The sequence below is a fragment of the Danio rerio genome, chromosome 7 (assembly GCF_049306965.1).
Source record: "Danio rerio strain Tuebingen ecotype United States chromosome 7, GRCz12tu, whole genome shotgun sequence".
NCBI lineage: Eukaryota > Metazoa > Chordata > Actinopteri > Cypriniformes > Danionidae > Danio > Danio rerio.
This window is the reverse complement of record NC_133182.1, coordinates 19,980,944-20,000,976: the sequence shown is the minus strand read 5'-3', so window position 1 is coordinate 20,000,976 and position 20,033 is coordinate 19,980,944. Positions and strand designations below refer to the sequence as shown.

General features: G+C 34.7%; 1 protein-coding gene across 50 annotated transcripts in view; it reads left to right on the top strand.

The window, feature by feature from the left end:
* Positions 1–20,033, top strand: part of trip6 (thyroid hormone receptor interactor 6) — a 72,871-nt gene that overhangs the window by 35,124 nt on the left and 17,714 nt on the right. For 16 of the 50 annotated variants that reach the window (XM_073908313.1, XM_073908310.1, XM_073908311.1 and 13 more), the window contains one exon: positions 18,785–18,847. The exons of 18 other annotated variants lie outside the window; for them this stretch is intronic. The gene's annotated coding sequence lies outside the window, so the exon portion shown is untranslated. Of the gene's footprint in view, positions 1–18,280; positions 18,657–18,710; positions 18,848–20,033 lie in introns of those variants that run through there. 16 more of the 50 variants (XM_068218379.1, XM_021471883.2, XM_021471882.2 and 13 more) reach the window with 4 other exon arrangements.

The following is a 20,033-nucleotide window of genomic DNA, read 5'->3' as shown; positions in this document are numbered from 1 at the left end:
AACTGTAATGTCACACTCGTAGCAGTGCCATATGGCTGTATATTGTCACTGGTGGGACACGCCTCCAACTAGTGCCAATATACAGCCATATCACACTTATACGAGTGTGATATTTATATATTGCAACTTAAAATTATCATTGCCTGCTGGATGATAAAATAATTACAAAATAATAATAAACATGCACAATTAGACTAATATTTTTTAGGAAAGTGTCTTTTTCTCTTTTTTATGTAAAACTTTATTGGACAAAGCTGAATTATATATAAATTAATTATAATTATAAATAAGTATTAATAAAATACAGGGCGACACGGAGGTGTAGTGGGTAGCGCTTTCACCTTACTGCAAGAAAGTCGCTGATTCGATTCCCGACTGGGTCAGTTGGCATTTCTGTGTGGAGTTTGCATGTACTCCCCACGTTTGCGTGCAGGTGCTCTGGTTTTCCCCACAAGTCCAAATCATGTGCTACAAGTGAATTGGGTAAGCTAAATCGGCCGTAGTGTATGAGTGTGTAAAGGTGTTTCCCAGTGATGGGTTGCAGCTGGACGGACATTCACTGCATAAAACATATGCTGGATAAGTTGGCGGTTCATTCCGCTGTGGCGACCCCTGATTAATTAAGGGACTAAGCTGAAAAGAAAATGAGTGAATTATTAAAATCCATATTATAATTATTGCTCCGGTTTCTTCCATAGTCCAAAGACATGCGTTATAGGTGAATTTAATAAACTAAATTGTCCATAGTGTATGAGTGCCTGTGTGTGTGTGTGTGTGTGTGTGTGCGTGCGTGTGAATAGAATAGTACCAGAATAGTTGGTGGTTCATGCTGCTGTAGTGACCTCTGAAATAGAGACTAAGCTAAAGGAAAACAAACGAATAAATGAATTAATATCAGTATTAATTATATATGCATAGAATGTAGGGTTGTTGTTTAGACTTACTTAGGTCCAAATTTTTCTAATTCTATTTCAATTTTGGTTTGTTTATATTTTTTGGTTTGTCCAAATTAGACCCAATGTTGGAATACAACAACCCAGCATTCTCTAGAGTGTATATTGCAAGGTATTCTTAGAAACAGGAATATAGAAGCAATAATATATATAAAAAATTAGATATGTGATTAAACTTAGAAATAATATCATTGTAACGGGGAGACTGACACGGAGGGATCCATTTTGCAGTATTTATTAAGTCACACTTAAACATCAACACCTCGCACGGTGTGCGAACATACAACATACAACTCAACGATGATTAGCAGATAACAGAGGCAGAGTGATTACCAGGCTTGAGTCAAGGGCAGGCAGCGTGGTTCAGAGTCCGTAATACAGGCTTTAGTCAGGGGCAGGCAGCGAGAATCAGAGTCCGTGTAATCAGGCTTTAGGTCAAGGGCAGGCAGAAGACAGAGCAGAGTCGAGGAACGGGCTGAAGTGGTAAACGGGAGATCAGGCAGGATAGAACGCTCAGAAATGCTGGCCGGGGCTAAACAAGACTTCGCAATGGAGTGTGTGTGTGAGCTGCTTATATGTGGTACGTGGGTCATTAGTGAGATGGAGAACAGGTGTGCTGGGATCTGAGTGAGAAGGATGACGTAATGGTTAGAAGTCCGGAGATGGTGACCTCTGCTGGTCACCGAGGGGAATGACTGGGACCGAGTCGGTGACAATCATAACATATAGGCTAATATACATATAATTTATAATCGATACAAATATGTTACGGCCAACCAGTGCAATTAAAATGTATTAAATAACAACAAAGTAATATTAATTATGATTTATTTTTTGTACATTTCATTTTAAAACTTTCTTTAAAGTTATAAATTAACAAAAGCAATTTTGGTGTAAGGGCGACGCGGTGGTGCAGTAGGTATTGTTGTCGCCTCGCAGCAAGAAGGTCGCTGGTTTGAACCTCGGCTGGGTCAGTTGGCGTTTCTGTGTGGAGTTTGCTTGTGCTCCTCGAGTTCGCGTGGGTTTCCTCTGGCTCACTTCAGTTTCCCCCACATTCCAAAGACATGCAGTACAGGTGAATTGGGTAGGCTAAATTTTCCATAGTGTATGAGAGTGAATGAGTGTGTATGGATGTTTCCCAGAGATGGGTTGCGGATGGAAGGTGCGAAAAAAAAAATTGCTGGATGGGTTGGTGGTTCCTTCTGCTGTGGCGACCCCAGATTAATAAAGGGACTAAGCCAAAAAGAAAATGAAGGAATGAATAAATGAATGAATGAATGAATGAATGTTGGTGTATGTTTTACAATAATCTCAGTCCTGGAGGGCCAGTGTTTGGAATAGATTGGCTTCAACTTCCTTCAACACACCTGCCCGGAAGTTTCTAGTATACCTAGAAAGAGCTTGATTAGCTGGTTCAGGTGTGTTTAATTGGGGTTAGAACTAAACTCTGCAGGACATCAGCCCTCCTGGACTGAGTTTGGGCACCCCTGTTTTACAACATATTCTTTCAGTCTTTAATTCATTTAAACTCAGTTTTCACTGAAATCTCACATCTTTTCAACAAACAACAAGCATCACAGCATTGGTATTAATGAAATCTAGTGCATTGAGGATGCATTAGTAATCTAAATAGGTCATCACAAATAAGTCTGGAAATTGGACTTCCTAAAAGTAATTTGTAATAGACTGGCTGAACTTTGTTGCACAGTAAACACGACCAAAACAAAAGCCACAACCTCAGTTCTGACCCACATCCAGGTCAGCAGGTACAGCCAAATCAAGCCTCACCTGCCTCTCTCAAGGGTTGCCGGAAACTTCTGTCTGGCTTCCTGTGACAGGAGTGTGTGTGCGTGTGCTGCTGGAAGCTTGTTATGGGCAATGGGCGGAAGGAAATAGGAGAGTTTAAAAAAAAGTGATATGGGTGATATCCCTCTCTCACGGCTGAAAAACAACTGAGCGACACCTAGAGAAATGCAGACCGCAGATGTGCAGGAACTCTGGAGCAGCTCCACATTTCACCACCACCCCCCTTAAAGCTTCCTGTGAGACATACACACACACACACACACACAAACACACACACATAGCCAGAAACGGGGATGAAACGCCTGTGCAGGACATCCGTCAATAAAGCCGGCAGGAGAATGAGACAGGGGATATGGGGGCCCGTGTAGGTCTCCAATAGCTTAAAAACAAGCGGAAAGTTACCTCACCTTCTTCACTCGCGGTTCACAGAGAGTTTGGAGGAAAACCTTATAAGTCACAATTAAGTCTATAGAAAATAAGCCTGAATTAGTTTTGTGAAAGACCTGTTTGTTAATGAAATACTGCAGCTGATATTGAATTGTGCATGCTCATTTACACAGTATCTACATTGTTATTCCTTTTAAAAAATGATGTCTACTGTTTGTTTAAACTCCTTATTTAAAAGGAGCTGAAACAACACAATTCTTGAGATGTTTTGGTGACTACTTAATTATTTTATGTTCAAACCACTTAAATTTGTAAAATCTTAATTTAATTCCTTCATGTTGCCTGAACAAAAATCAATTGTGTGGAACCCAGCATTTTTTACAGTGTTTATAAACTGTATATACTGTATATATAGTATACAGTTGAAGTCAGAACTTTTAGCGCCCCTGTTTATTGTTTTCCCCAAATTCTGTTTAACTGAGAGAAGATATTTTCACGCCTCCAGATATTTAACACATTTTCTAAACATTTTTAAGTTTTAATAACTCATTTCTAATACCTGAATTATTTTTTTATCTTTGCCATAATGACAGTAAATAATATTTGACTAGATATTCTTCAAGACACTTCTATACAGCTTAAAGTGACATTAAAAGGCTTAATTAGGTTATTTAGGTTAACTAGGCAGGTTAGGGTAGTTAGGCAAGTTATTGTATAATGATGGTTTGTTCTGTAGACTATTGAAAAAATATGTAGCATAAAGGGGCTAATCATTTTGTCCCTAAATTGGTGTTTAAAAGATTTCAAATTGCTTTTATTCTAGCCGAAATGAAACACAATTTCACCAGAAGAAAAAAAATATTATCAGACATGCTGTGAAAATGTCCTTGCTCTGTTAAACATCATTTGAGAAATATTTAAAAAAGAAAAAAAATTCAAAGGGGGGCTCATAATTCTGACTTCAAATGTTGGTGGGCATAGATTTTTTCTTTAATCTTGATTAATCAAACATAATTTTGGAATTAATCTCGATTAATCTAGATTAAAATGGCTCATTTGAATTCTGCCAAAGCCATTCAGAATGTGTGTGCTATCCAAATAATGACTAAATGCAAGTCTTTGAGAACGGGTTTCTCAAGCTAGGTGGCGCATTAGAACAAGGGCTCATCTACTGCTTGAGAAACTGTTCTACCATGATAATTGATGATGAAAATAAATGATGTTTAATAAGATGAACTTGTGTTTACAAACTGTTTATTCAGTTAAACAGTTTGATTACCTTAATCTGACTAACTGAACTAAACAGAAATGGAATTAAGACGTGGAGTATGCTTATATTAGTGGCATTACTGAAGTAAACAACATCGCGATCATTTTTTCTATTCGGCGTGCGGTATTAAATTCTATAACACTCTCCCCAGTCTTTACTCCTTATTTGCGTCGAATACGCCAGTTTGTTACAGGAGCATGAATGACATGTTCATGAGTGAAAGTGGAACTGCCGAACTGCAGTTAAAGTCACCCAAAATTACAGGAAACTCAGTAACACTTTACAATAAGGTTAATTAGTTAATGCATTTACTAACATGAACTAATCATGAACAACACATGTACAGCATTTATTAATCATAATTGAACATTTACTAATGCATTATTAACATCCAACTCCATGCTTGTTAACATTAGTTAATGCACCATGAGTTAACATGAACTAATAACGAACTACTGTATTTTCATTAACTAACGTTAACTAACATGAACAAAATACAGTAGTAAATGTATTGTTCATTGTTTGTTCATGTTAGTCAATGCATTAATAAACATTAACTAATGAACCTTATTGTAAAGTGTGACCGGAAACTCTTACATGAAAGTTTTTCACGTGAACACCTTAATTCTATTATTGCCTATTAAGCCAAATAACTAGATTGCAGATGTCTATGTAAGCGTAGTCAGTTGTGTCTTTGAAGTAAGTGAAAGATCCAGAAGGGTGCTGATTTGATTCACTTTTTTGTCAGATGGCTCACCGGTCAGGAGCTGTGCTGAAATATCAAGGTGAAAGTCATCATAGCTTGCGTAGAATAGACCCAGATTCCAACCCACCTTTGATAATAGATTAACAGTGATATTTTTTTTATCGCGCAATAAAAGTCTTACATTAATTCTGATAACAGCCCACCGCTAATATAGCTATGGGAAAAAATAAGGAACACTGAAACTTTCTCACTTTCCGTGGACTATTTCGGTCTTGTAAATAAGTAAAACATTCCTTTTACATTTCAAGTGAAAATACTGTTATTTAACTTTTTTTTTTCTCTTTTTTTTTTTGCAGAAAATGATAATTGGTCACAAATAACAAATACCAAACATTGATTTCTTAATTTCTCTTCTAAATGTAAAACACTGGTATTGTGTTGTCTAAAAATGTATATAAACATAGCCTGACTGAAAACTTTAAATGACTGTAAATGTGTGATTTACTCATTTACTAATTAGGTTTCCTTTGGAGACTCAAGTGGCTTAATTTTTAACATCACCTAAATTAATCTTGTAAAGTGTACAGAAAATACAGTTTGGTGAGAATCATTTGTTGAAGTAACAGCAGTGTTTGTGTTGTCAAGACAACTACGAAGACTTTTGAAGATGGAGGAGAGACTTGTGGTTGCTGTTTTGAGTTATCCGGAGCTGCATGACTTCACAAATCTTGAATATCAAAATATTATTCAATTCAATTTAAAGTTTATTTATTTAGCGCTTTTCACAATATAGATTGTGTCAAAGCAGCTTAACATAGTTCTAGTAAAGTCCAGATTTCAGGGTTGGAGTCAATATCAGCAGCATTTAATTCAGTCATTGCCTAGCGACATAAAAAGTGCAGCACACTTCCTTTTTTTCTTGTCAACCAAAAGGCACTGCGGTGCGCCTCGTGCTTTTAGAACGTAAAAGCGAGTTTGCTGTGATCGGCCCCTTATTGTGTATAAAAAGGCTGAATTACCTGTCGTAAACATGCACCCTAATCTGATGCAGAACACATTTATAAATTTTGTTTGCCTCACAAGAGTGTTCTTGGACTCTTGGAGCTTTGTGTGATTACAGTTGAAATACTGAAGTCACATGGAATGTTTTAGCTTCATTACTTTAAACGTCTCTGGACAGATGCTTCCTATGGAGGATCAGAGAGCTCCTAGATTTCATCTAAATAACCTTAATTTGTGTTTTGAAGATAAACTAACGTCTCAGGACATTGGAACGACATTCATTCATTTTCTTTTTAGCTTAGTCCCTTTATTAATCTGGGGTCGCCACAGTGGAACGAACCGCCAACTTATCCAGCACATGTTTTACGCAGCGAATGGCCTTTCAGCTGCAACCAACCACTTGGAAACACCCATACACTCTCATTTACACACATACACTACGGCCAATTTAGTTTATTCAATTAACTTTTACCACATATCTTTGGACTGTGGGGGAAACTGAAGCACCTGGAGAAAACCCATGCAAACACGTTGGAATAACATGAGTAATTAATAACAGAATTTTCATATTTGAGTGAACTAACCCTTTAATTTCACATCATGTGTGGGATTAATTGCTGTTAAAACATTGTAATCTGCTGACGTATAATACAGTACACTTTGTTAAATGTGGTTTTGGGCATATCTCAAAACTAATGTCTGTTATAGGCCTGCTATATATTAAAACGCAGACGCCTAATTTCACTCGAAGCATTACAATATTAAAAATGTTGAAATGGATCATAACTCTCTTTTTATGTCAGGTACACTGTAAAAATGCTGGGCTCTACACAATCAATTTGTGTTGGGACAATATGAAGGAATTAAGTTAATTCTTTTTTTTTATTACAAATTTAAGTGGATTGAATATATAAAACAATTAAGTTGTCCCCCCAAAAAACTCAAGAATTGTGTTTCATCTCATTTAAAATAAGTAGTTGAAACAAACAACAACCTTTGGGACTTATTTTTTGAGTGTACCATTCATTACAAAACTGCATATGTGTATATGGATTATCGAATTTGTCCTTGGTTTGCGTTGAGACGTGCTCTGTGTCTGTTAATGCGAGTCGGAAGTATCTTCTGGACGAGGGTGTTGAGTGCGTGTGTGAGTCCTTGTGCTGCTGTTTGTTTTGATGCCGAATAGATCAATTGTGTCTTTGGTGCGAGGGGGAGAAAAGAGAGAGAGAGAAAAAACAACAGAAGAAAAAACACAGAGAGGGAGATGTGGGTCTAGGCGACTTCCAGGCATTGTGCGAGCAACGGAAGAGAGGGGGCGGCCGAGGAAAAGTGAGACCATTACTGAACGAGCTCAGGCCAATTAGCGGAAACCATACAGTCTGTCAGACTGGCAGCAGCGTTATATAGATCAGAGCGGCAGAAAGCACCGCATTGTGAGTCTCTCATTATGAGGAGCTGATGGAGCTGCAGGACGGTTGAGTCATTACTGTTGATTCCCAAGATGGAATCTAGGAATGACATGTGGAAAACTGTTATTTTGACAATGATTCACTAATGTGTGTGTGTGCGTGTTACCACACTGTAAACTTGTTACTTTACATTATTTAAAAGTAGAATCCAGTTATTTATTATTTTAAATGACATTATATTAAAGTTATATTATATTAAGTTTAAATGTAACTTATTTTATTAAGTTAAACTAACATAAAAGCATACACTTCAGGACATACAGGACATGTCTCGTTGCCTTTGCAAGTTTTAGATACAACAAATAATATCTTGACTTCTAGTGGAAAAATACTTAATATTCCCATGAGCTTGGAGGACTGCATCCATACATATCTGCAATGATTCAAATAACTTATTAATAAAGTCATCTGGAATGGCAAAGAAAGCGTTCTTGCAGGACTCCCAGAGTTCATAAAGATTATTTAGATTCATCTTCAATGACTCCTCCTTCATCTTACCATAGACAAACTCAATAATGTTCATGTCTGGTGACTGGGCTGGTAAGGTGGTCCTGGAGCACCTTGATCTTCTTTGCTTTCAGGAACTTTTTCTGAAGAATTTGCCCTCTCCTGTGGTTTGTAATGTAATGGGCAGCACAAATGTCTTGATACCTCAGGCTGTTAATGTTGCCATTCACTCTTGCACACCCTCATACTGGATGTAACTCCTAACCATGATTTTTCCTTCACCAAACTTGACTGATTTCTGTGAGAATCTTGGCTTCACCTGGGTTTCAATAGGTCTTCTGCCGTATTTGTGATAATTGGGATGCAGTTCAACAGATGATTCATCAGAAAAATCTACCTTCTGCCACTTTTCCAAATAATCCACTAGAAGTCAAGTTATTATTTGTTGCTCTTACAAATGGGATTGATGGCAAGTGTATAATAGTTTTCCATAATTTTTTTAATCAATCTAAAAAATGCTGGGTTGATTTAACCCAGTGTTGGATCAAATGTGGATTAGCTGATCCGTTGGTGTACTGTAAGTGTCATTTAAATTTAATTGAAAAAACAAATCCATGTTAAAATAGACCCATACTCAATCGTTTTAGTTCATGTTTAAATTATCTTAAATGAGTTAAAACAACATGATTGTTAGGTTTTTAGGGGAGAGAGCTTAATTGTATTATGTTCAATCCACTTAAATTTGATTAAGTTAATCTAATTTGTTTTGGGACAACATGAAGGAATTGTGTGGAACCCTGCAGTTTTTATAGTACGAATTAAATTAGCTAAAAACATGTACTGTATAACCCATAATGTTGGTTTAAAAATACCAGCATTTTTTAAATCATGTATTTTATTGTTAATTGTGAAGTCTCTTTGCAAAAACCCAAACAATGATAAATGAAAATTATTTTTAAAAAATCTATAATTAATAAAAGGATGTCAGAGATCATCTCAACTTTTTAATCATATCCTTTTTATAGTACAAACTCATTTCTTTTTTATATTGTAATCATATTTTGGAAAAAAAAACCTTTTTGCATAGTTTTGCATACTAAATTACAAAATAAAAGTATATTAATTACACATATAAGCTGCAGAAACAGTATCTGCACTTGTAAAAAAGTGTCTCTTCCTGCCGGAGATTTGGACATATAAGGACATGGTTTGAGCTCATCCGGTGTGGAGTGTGGATGGAGGGGGTTGTTTGTCCTCTTGAGGAAGGTGGAAGGAGGTGGAGACGTGCACAGACATGGACAATGAGGAAAATTAGGATGTACTGAAAAGGATCACGCATTTAGAGTGAGGGGGAAAAACATCTATTGAAATAAATATCCTAAACTCATCACGGTTTATCTGTATTTGATATTACATATTTTTACTTTGCATTGTAAATGATTAGAATATTCTAGAATTTGAAATAATGGCATTCATTTCAGATTGTAGTTTATTTATTCTTGCAATGCAGAATTTTCAGTGTCATATGATCCTTCAGAGATCATTATAATACACTCAAATGGCTGTTGCTTCTTGTTCAAACTACTTATTTAAAATGGGTTGAAACAACAGAATTCTTGAGTTTTTTGGAGACAAACTTAATTGTTATGTTCAATCCACTTAAATTTGTAAAAAATAAAATGGTAACTTAATGTACTAAACTGAATTTGACTCGATTTGTGTAAACTAAAAAAGCTCTGCTGCAAGTTGCCTTTCAATTTTAAGTTGAGTGAACTTAGTTCAGTTTTTTATAGTGTCAAATGAAGATCAAATGAATGATAACATATTTTTCATAATTTGATGTTGATATTTTAACTAAATATTTTTGTGGGTGTCTTCTATAAATTATGGTAAATATATATTTTGTTTATTATTTAGTTCATTTAGTTTTTTTCTCAGAGAAAAAAAATCAAGATACATGTTATGCATTTAAATTAATTAATTATATTAAATAGTTTTAGATATTTTAATAAGGTAAACACAAAAATTATAGATATATTACACATTTATTATTTTAAATGCTTTGGTGCTCAGGATTTAAAAAAAAACAATTATTCTACTGTATGTTCCACAAAAGAAAGGCATGCATGTTTGGAATGACATGAGGATGATTCAATAAAGACAAAACTTTTTTTTTTTTTGCCTAATTATCCTATTATTTGTATTTATTTATTTTTTTCATCTAATAAAAATTAAAAGCTGTTAAAAATAGTGCCAGAGTATGAAGAGAGAGAAATATATATGCATTTAATTTAAGTATTGAGCTTTGTATTCCTTTACTAATTTCTTTAAGACTTGACCAGATTCTTAATATCTCTGAATGAGAGAGTGTCAAATTCAAAATATGTGTTTAAAAAATAACCCAATGACTGAGCCAGAAATTATTAACATTCCAAACCCCAGAAAAGCTCAAGAGAAAATCAGACTGTAGGTGCTCCCGGTATCGAGAACAATGTTTCTCTTAAAATACTGTGCCAGGATCATTAGACAAACAGCCAAGTAATCAAGATGTTTGCTGAATTGCCTGCAGCTAAAAATGTGGAAGATATTTCAGGTCATGAGTTATTTCTTTTATAACCTCTACGCAGCTATTCATAGAAGCTAATGCAACATTAACAATTATCACGCAAGAGATCTAAGAAAAATTCCCACAATCAACAATACCCTATTCATATTCTGTCAGCATGTACTCATTTCAGACTACAAAAAAAGAAACATATGCTAAGTGTAAACCTTTGCAGTCATGTGTTTTGCTCATATTTTTGAAAAATGTCAAATAAATGTGATATTATTGTTTGTGTACAGAGTGATGTGTGCAGAAAATGAGTTTAAATAATGCACATGATGTCCAGAAAATTAGCTTTTAATGACCATCAACCATTAAAATTTGAGGAACATGTTTATTAAATTGACTGAATTTATGGCCAAAACATGTACAACTTGTCACGTAATGTTTAAGAAATTGCTATTAAAAAGAAATATATTTTAAAAATATTTTCTACCCTTTAAAAAAAATGCTGGGTTACACACAATCTATTTGTGTTGGAACAACCTGGAGGAATTAAAGGGGTGGTCCACTACGATCTCATATTTTAAACTTTAGTTGATGTGTAATGTAGCTGTGTGAAAATAAACAGCATCTCTGAATGTAAAAAGTTCTAAGTTCAATGCTAAGGGAGACCTTGGTTTTTACAGAGTTAGCTTAGCAAAGCCTACAATGAACGAATTTTGGGGACTACAAAAAAATACTTCCGCCCCCTGTGACATCACAAGTTCGTTTACTGCGCATCCCACACTGCGCATGCAGGTAAGGTCCGTGGCCAGAGGTGCTGTAACGTTATAGCAGAGATGAAGCTAAAAATGCATCTAAACACGGCTGTTTCCACAGAGCTTCATCTGTTTCTGTATTTGGGCTTCCAAAGGACACGACACAAAGACAGAAGTGCCTTTAGTTCAATATTAATTAACTTCCAGAGAATTATAAAATACTCAGCAAGCATGATTTGACAAAACTGAATCTCCTGAATCTCTCCAAGTTCAGTGCTGGATTCGGCTAAAATCTCCTCAAAGCAGAAGTTGTGATCTACAAGTAAGTGTTTTTATTTTTTTAAATTGATCATGACATGTACAGTGTCTAGCGTTAACTGTATGCTGTAGCAATGATGTAAACAATGCGAAATGCTGCTTTGCGGGCAAACGATTTAGCTACAAACTCACATTTATCAGCCAAACTCCTGTAAACACACACTCACTCCACCAGCACGATCTCTTATGTGTGTGCGCGACTGCACTGATTGTCTTGGCTTTTTCATGTGTTTCACATCTCAGATAATGAAGTCGCAAAAGATATGTGGATGATTTATATTACTTACACCTGCATATTCCGGATACTCGTGAAAGACGTCATGACGCATAGAGTTAAAAAAACACAGATTAGCTTACCTGACTAGTGGTCGCAGCAGAATAATAAATCAAGGCTCAACAGGTAGCATCTCACATCTTGTGCTTTATTTTTCTGTCACGATATATTACAGAAAATAACTTAATCCGAGCATCAGAGAAAAAGAAAGTCCCGCGCTCTTGCGCTTGTTACAGAAAGTTCACACCACACAAACACACACATAGACGCACACACAGACGCTGTTAAAGGAGCCGCACCCCTTTTTCACTCGTTAGTTACAGACACTTGTCAGATGTTATTTTAGAGAGCGGGCGCGAGGTTGACTTCATGTTTACACAGCAGAAAAGCGTGTGCTTTTACGGGCGTGACGTGGAGCCGATCCGCCAATAGCAGCACATTATGTCGATGACCAATCAGAGTCACTTAAGGGCGGGCCTTTTAGAGGAACTAGGAAATATGACAGTCGTTTTCATGTTAGCTGAGTAGCTGTGTATAATCAAAGTGAGATATATGAAAAAATTACGCGATTTCCGTCAAGTGAAACATAAGCACACATTGCTTTGCATCTTATAAACACAACCAAGCCTTAAAATTACATTCTGGACCACCCCTTTAAGTTAACTTGTTAGTTTTTACAAATTTAAGTGGATTTAACATAAAACAATTAAGTTGTCCCAAAGAAAACTCTATAATTGTGTTGTTACAGCTCGACAATTGTATCCATTGTCATATTGGAGTGATAGAAACCAAATGAATCTCTTTTTTCCTGAAAATTTCCTGACGTTAAAATGGGACCCAAATCCCAGTGATTTTGAGGTCCCCTGCAATGTGACATAGGAATAAGGTTTTCCCCGCCCACAGAATTTATAGAAAGACGCCATGTTTCTATAATAATGTCCACAGAACATTATTTATGCAAAGGAACTGAGATTAAAATATCTGTTCCAACCCTCTATGATTTCTGTAAGTTTTACAAATGTAACATTTTAAAAACAGAACATGATCGTAATGAACACTGTAAAATCGCTATGTAATTCTTAACCATTATAATCACCAGGCTGCATGGTGCCAGTAAACATACATCTATATGCATGTGTTTGCATGTACTGCAAACGCCATTTGTGTGAGACTCATTGTTTCAGAAAGGCTTGAATAAACTCCACCACAAATACTTCAAAAAAACTTGCTTGGTATTTTTGGCTGATGAGTTGGATTTTTGCTTCATCTGTGTCTGTCTCTGTCACTGACTGCAGTTCATCTGAAATAGCGAAGAAGAAGCAAACACCCAAATAGGAGTGATGGGCAGGAGAAGCAGCTCATTTGCATTTAAAGCCACAGGCTACAAAAACCGCTACACTGAACTCAAGACACCAAAAAGGGCAAATTCTGGAGACTATAATAAATAATCTGATAGGTATTTTGAGCTGAAACTTTGCAGATACGTTCTGGAGACTCCAAAGACTTATCTTATATCTTATAATAAAATAGGTGCCCTTTAAATAAGTAGTTTGAACAAATAGCAAACAATATTCTTTTAGTGTATTATTAAAAAAAAAGTAAAGCATACACTGACTACAATAAAATCAGAAATTAATATTTTATCAGTTCTCCGTAATATTTAATTAGCAGTCTTTCCCCTGCACACTTCTCAATAAGCATGTTATCTAATGTTATCACAAATCAAACAAATGAAATGTGGAGCACATATGTTCTACATCAAACACACAATATTCTTACCCTGCTGATAAACAGATAATGTTCAATAGTAAATTAGTCATTTTGACCAGTTATCCATATTGGTGTTTGTTCAGTGCAGTAAAACTACAGTATCAAGTCACATTAAAATATATATATTTTGTCGCTTTTTCATACTTACTTAAAATGAGCCAAAACATCCATTCTTGACATTTCTTTATGCACAACTTAATTGTTTTATGTTTAATCCACTTGTTGTGGAATGTGTTAAATTAACTTCATTGATTGGCACAACATGAATATATTGTGTGACACCCAGCATTTTTACAGTGCAAGTTGAGCTTTATTGTCATTGCACTACATGTGTCTCATACAGTGGACAGACAGTTGTCTCACAGGACCATGATTTTACATAAATATTCATAATCATAAATGTGACCACAAAACTGGATTTAAGAGCTATTTTAAACCTATATGGTGCGATAATCTAAGTAACAAGTAATTTTACATAATACAGAACAAACTTGTGCAAGACATTGTGGTATAAAAAATACATTTTTGGTTGAAGAAGACAAGTAGTCCAACATGATTTGTGGCACATTCATAAACATTGTTTTCCTTATTGAGTCAGGTAAAGTGTCTGGTGCATTTGGAGAGAAGAGTGTTTCTGCAGGTGGTTTGTCAAACCCACTCACCTGTGCAGAATGTTTTGAGTTTTTTGTTTGGTGATTATATGTTTAGGTTATGTTGCCATTGTAATATTGCAATATTTCATTTCTCTGACACTTTCCCAGACACTTGCACCAGTTTGCGCATCTCCACATCAACATTAATATGCTTACAAAGTCATATCATTTTGATGACAGAACTCAATTTACTTACACCTCTAGTTGAATGTTATGATGAGCTTTTGGGTGTCTGAAGTCTTCCTCATCTTGTGTTGTGTCTATTTAGAGAAATATTTGAGAGGGAAAATGGTTCAGACCAGTCATTTCCTCTCTAGAGCCTTCAGCTTTGGCCTGATGGTCACGTAGAGTTTCAGAAGACAGATATGATCAGGACAGGATGTTAAAGTCGAGCACAGTCAAAGGATTATTGGAGAAACCAAGACAGGAAAGTAAATCACAAAGTCTGACATGAGAGATCTGCTCTTTTGATAATCTGAATTTACATATATTACTATGATTGCTACTACTACTATTTATTATTGTAAAAACGTCTTGAAAAAAGCTGACGATAAACGCAAACAAAAAGCGTCCCGTTGTGTACGAGCCTCAAGACTTTTCTTTTTAGTTTTGCTTTTAATCAATGAGGATTTCTGTCATTTTTAAAATATTTTTGTATTTTTTATTTTTTTATGTTTTTTATTGTTGTTCTATTTTTCTGTAGAGCGTTGAGTTTAAAGAAGCACATTTCAAATAAAATGTATTATTATTTATAATGTGTTAATTATTATTATTATTATCATTATTATTATTATTATCATTATTGTTATTATTATCATTGTTATTATTATCATCATTATTATCATTATTATTATTATTAATATTATTATTATTAAAGTAAATGTGCATTGATCTGTCATATTTTATTTGTATTTTCACTTGTTTTATTGGAAACATGAAAGTAGAAACTTTACTTGCATTTAATATGCTTTCTGTGCCTATAAAATCACTTTTGTAATTGTAATTAAATGTGGACACCAAGAGACATTTTGTCTTTGTCCCTTGTGTATTATAGTACACAGAGATTTAAGCTGAGCTGTAATCCAAGCAGAGTTCAAAGGATTGACAAATAAAACAACAGACATGCAGATTACAGTCTTGAGGATTATCCAGCTGCTTTACCATTGGTGATTCAATCAAAAGCAGGGGGTTAAACGATAAATTCATCTATCAAAATGTGACCGCAGACAGCTAAGCATTCTTTTTTCTTTTTGTGGACAAGTGATATGCCCGGGATTAAGTTGCCTGAGGCGATAAATAAATCCCTCTTTCTCTCTCTCTCTTTACTACTGGCACCATATGTCATTCCAATATGGGACACACACAGCAGGCATCCCAAAATACTGTATTGCTCCAGGACACCCTGACATCTCTGGCAAGCCAATTTAACATTTATTTGTGTAAACTATTTGTCTCTTTTTATTACTGCCATTTGTCTCTAGTCTAAATCATTCATTCATTTTCCTTCAACTTAGTCCCTTTATTTATCGCCACAGTGGAATGAACCGCCAACTTATCCAGCATATGTTTTACACAGCGGATGTCCTTCCTGCTGCAGCCCAGTACTGGGAAACATCCATACACACTCATTCACACACATAGACTACGGCCATGGTTTCTGTATACGTGATTTGAAGCAGAGCGAAAGTGAACACTGGGTTTTGGGTGCAAGTTTGAACAGACATATACACCTAAAAATAATAATAATAACAATAATAATAATAATATCTAAACATGCCGATCTTGGTGGGTTTATTTTAAACACAACACATTTTGTCCTAAATAAGCTCAAACATTTCGTAAAAGCAATCACATGCTTTCATAGATCCCTTATTTTTATATTTTTACATTCCAATGTTGGTAGGTAATCACTATTAGATTTTTTGAAAATACGGTACATCTGTAAAAAGAAATTCAAGTTGGTGTAAAGGACATTTTTAATTTATTTATTTATTTTTTGCATAACAAGAACAATAGCATATAAAAAAGGGAATGCAATGCTTACATATTTTCCACGTCAAAGGAACAAATCAATAGAGAATTATATAATTATAAAAACAAAATTACAGGGCATTCATAAATGACAAGAAATTTGCATAGGAAAATTATTGCAAAATTGCATACATCCATATAGCTTTTTATTTTTAATGTCTTTTAGGGTTTCAGTATAATGCTTAACATCAGTTTTAAACAAATAAATGTTAGGCTTATCATTGGACCATTTTTGTTTGTGGATATGGTATTTCCCATATATAATCATTAAATTAATAAACAAATTTTGCTCCAAAGTTTTACCATTATTGTTGTATGTCAAAAAGTATCTTTACAAGAAAACTGATTTTTAATTTTGTAAGTTTAAATATGGTATTCAACATCAAACCAAAACATTTGGGTATATGTGCATTCAAATGCAGATCTTTTAACAAAAGTTTTTTTTTGTTTCACTGGATAAATGAAATGAATTAGTTTATATGTCACATCTTAAACTTTATTTTTGAGACAATATTTACAAGGTAAGTTCCTACCTTGTTCTTACTTAATCTGCTCAAATAAGGAATTTCTAAAAGATTTGCATTTAGGCAACAATGTGGATTTGCGTAACTTTTTAATGTAAACGTTATTAATTTTATTGTCTATAATTATCACACCATTGAGACTTAACTGATTAGTATGTAAACGATTGGATTCAGAGGACATATTACCAGATAAGAACTGAAAAACAGTGTTGCCAATTTCCAATCAAAAGTAGCTAAAGCCTGCTCAAAAAGTAGCTAAATGTTGCCAGATGACGTCACACACTAATTTGCATATCAGTGACATCATCACGTAGTATCTGACATGCATACGTTCATTATGTCTCTACTCTGATGCGCCGTGTATTAATATATTGTATTTAGTATATTAAATTATTATTTAAAATATTTAATATATTATATTATATTAAAACATTACATCCAGATATACAATAAATAGATTCTTATTAACATATTACTTTGCGTGATGACGTCATTGTGTAATCACAACTCAAAACTACATCTTTATAGTATACAAAAGAATTAATGTTTTCTTAAATTGACTGGCCATCTCAACAAAAACATTATTTGAAATATGTCCATTTAGATCTGTATTGAAAAATACAGTAAACTATATTTGGACAAATATAGAAAAAAAAATATATAATAAATATAATATTATATCATATATAATAAATATATTATATATATATATATATATATATATATATATATATATATATATATATATATATATATATATATATATATATATATAACACTGATAACGAACAGTTACGTTCTTTTAAACAATCACAGATTGTGTATCTACTCCCTTTAACTTGGGAAATTAACACATTCGTAAAAGTGATAACAATTATAGCACTATTGGAATGTATTGCTACCTAAATTACCAACAAGTATACATGATAACAAATATCAGTAAATTAACAGTTATGAAAAACAATGAGCTTGCAATTTACTCTACCGAGTGAAGCCTGCAGCCACTGCTCTTTTAAATGACTTTTTTTATTATTATTATTAAAAGTAGCCAAATGAATGTAAAAAATTTGCTAAATTTGTTGCTAGGTGCTTTTTGAAAAATAGTTGCTAGGGTAGTATGAAAAGTTGCTAAATCTAGCAAATTGCTAAGTTGGCAACACAGCTGAAAAAGTACACTGGGTAACAAATATCAGTAAATTAGTAAATTATGGGGATCTTGTAAAAATTGAGACATTCACAATAATTAAATGGTCGTCCATTACTTTTGAATAACGGTATCACCAATATAATGTTATTGCACCTATGTCTATCAGTATTTTGGTGTAAAGGACGTTGAATGTTAATGCGGCTTGCCATGTGACGTCACGCGTTTGGACTGCTCCACACAGGCCTCTGTCAGCCGCTGCTGGATCCTCCAGGAAAAGTAGGTTACTAAAATGAAATCGAAAGAGAACTAAAAAGTAGCTCAGAAGTGTAATGGGTCGGATATAAACCGAAAGCGAGCACGTTTTGCTGACAGTGTTTGCGATAGTGTTTCTTTAAGAAGAAGAAAAAATCTCGCATAAATCAGCCGACGCGACTTGCAGTATTCGCATTATCAACAGTCAAATAAACAATGTAAACTCTGGATGTAACGTTAACTTACTCTCCAAAAACTGAACGGTCTGTAGTGCACGACTGCATGGGCTTTAATGTTTATAGGCGTGTTTGTAATATTTAACAGTTGAATTGATATATTAAGTAAGTACAGGAGGCTTGAATAATGTATTGAACTGAACTTTTTAACTGATACAGACAGACGGACGCTGCCCGCCGGTCATTTCATGAGGCATGAGCTGATGGAAAATATCGCTGATTTCATTTTGCAGATGAAAACGAGCCGAGACGAGGCAGATGTTCTGTAGGCTTGGAGTCTGCAGCGTTTTCAAAAGGTAACGTTACGGGAAATTGTTAATGTCCTATTGTTTAAATAACCCACAGAACACACCGGACGTCAGTAACCATAGATGAGCAGAAATCCGCGAGCGTCACGTTCATGTGTCGCGCGCTTCTGTCAAGCACTGCAACGAATCACAACCTAAAGCAGACTGCAATTCATTTATTTTAAGATTTAAAAAATGGAGTCATACGGGAGATACATCGGCCTAACAAGCCACGGCTTTGAGTTCGAGCTTTCACTGGTTGTAGTGCAATGCAAGACGGTCATATTGGATGTTTATGTGGTTAAGAAACTTGTTTAGATGTTGTTCAGTGTAATTATTATAGATCAATGTAGACGTGAGAGCTGAATCAATGTTAAGATAGCATTGATGGTTAACTGCTCATTACCTGGCTATTTGCTTGTGTAAAACCATCTTCTAACATCAACAAACATACAGCACGCTACAAGTTATACTAAGGTGGTCAAACTGTTTTTGGGGGCAATTTAACTGGTCAACCAACATTACCAAGCTGTTTTCCTAAATACAGTAGTCAACATTCGAAGCGAATCAAAAATGTTTTTCAAAATTGTCCTAGGACAAGAATGGCTGTTGTTCAATAGTTTTAGGAAATCTTTGATGAAAGGTTATGATCCTCTTCAAATGTTGACTACTGTAGTTCAGCCCAATTGAAGATTTACTCTTCTTCAAGTGGTTCCAACCCTTTATGAGTTTCATTTTTCTGTTGAACACAAAAGAAAAAACTTGAAGGCATGCATGTTAGAAACCTGTAGCCATTTACTTTCATAATAGGAAGGTTACACATTTTCAGTATTTTTCAAAACAGCTTATTTTGTGTTTAACAAAAAAGTACATATAAGGGGTGCGAATTACAGGGGCTTTAGGGAGATATGACCCCCCTAATTACCACTTTATCCCCCCTGAAGGATGTCAGAACAAGATGTATGGGGGGGTCAGTTGTTTAATACTGAGAAATATTTCACTCTGATCTGTATTTTAAATAATATTAATTATTAAAATAATAGATAATATAAATAAAACATTTGACCACCGCTATAACGGTAAAAAAATTGTTAATGCATATTTGCGCCAATCAGTCAATGCGAGAACAAAGTCTGAAAGAGGCAGATCTAGAGCTCCAATAGACATCATGTTCACAAGACTTGTTCTCGTAAAA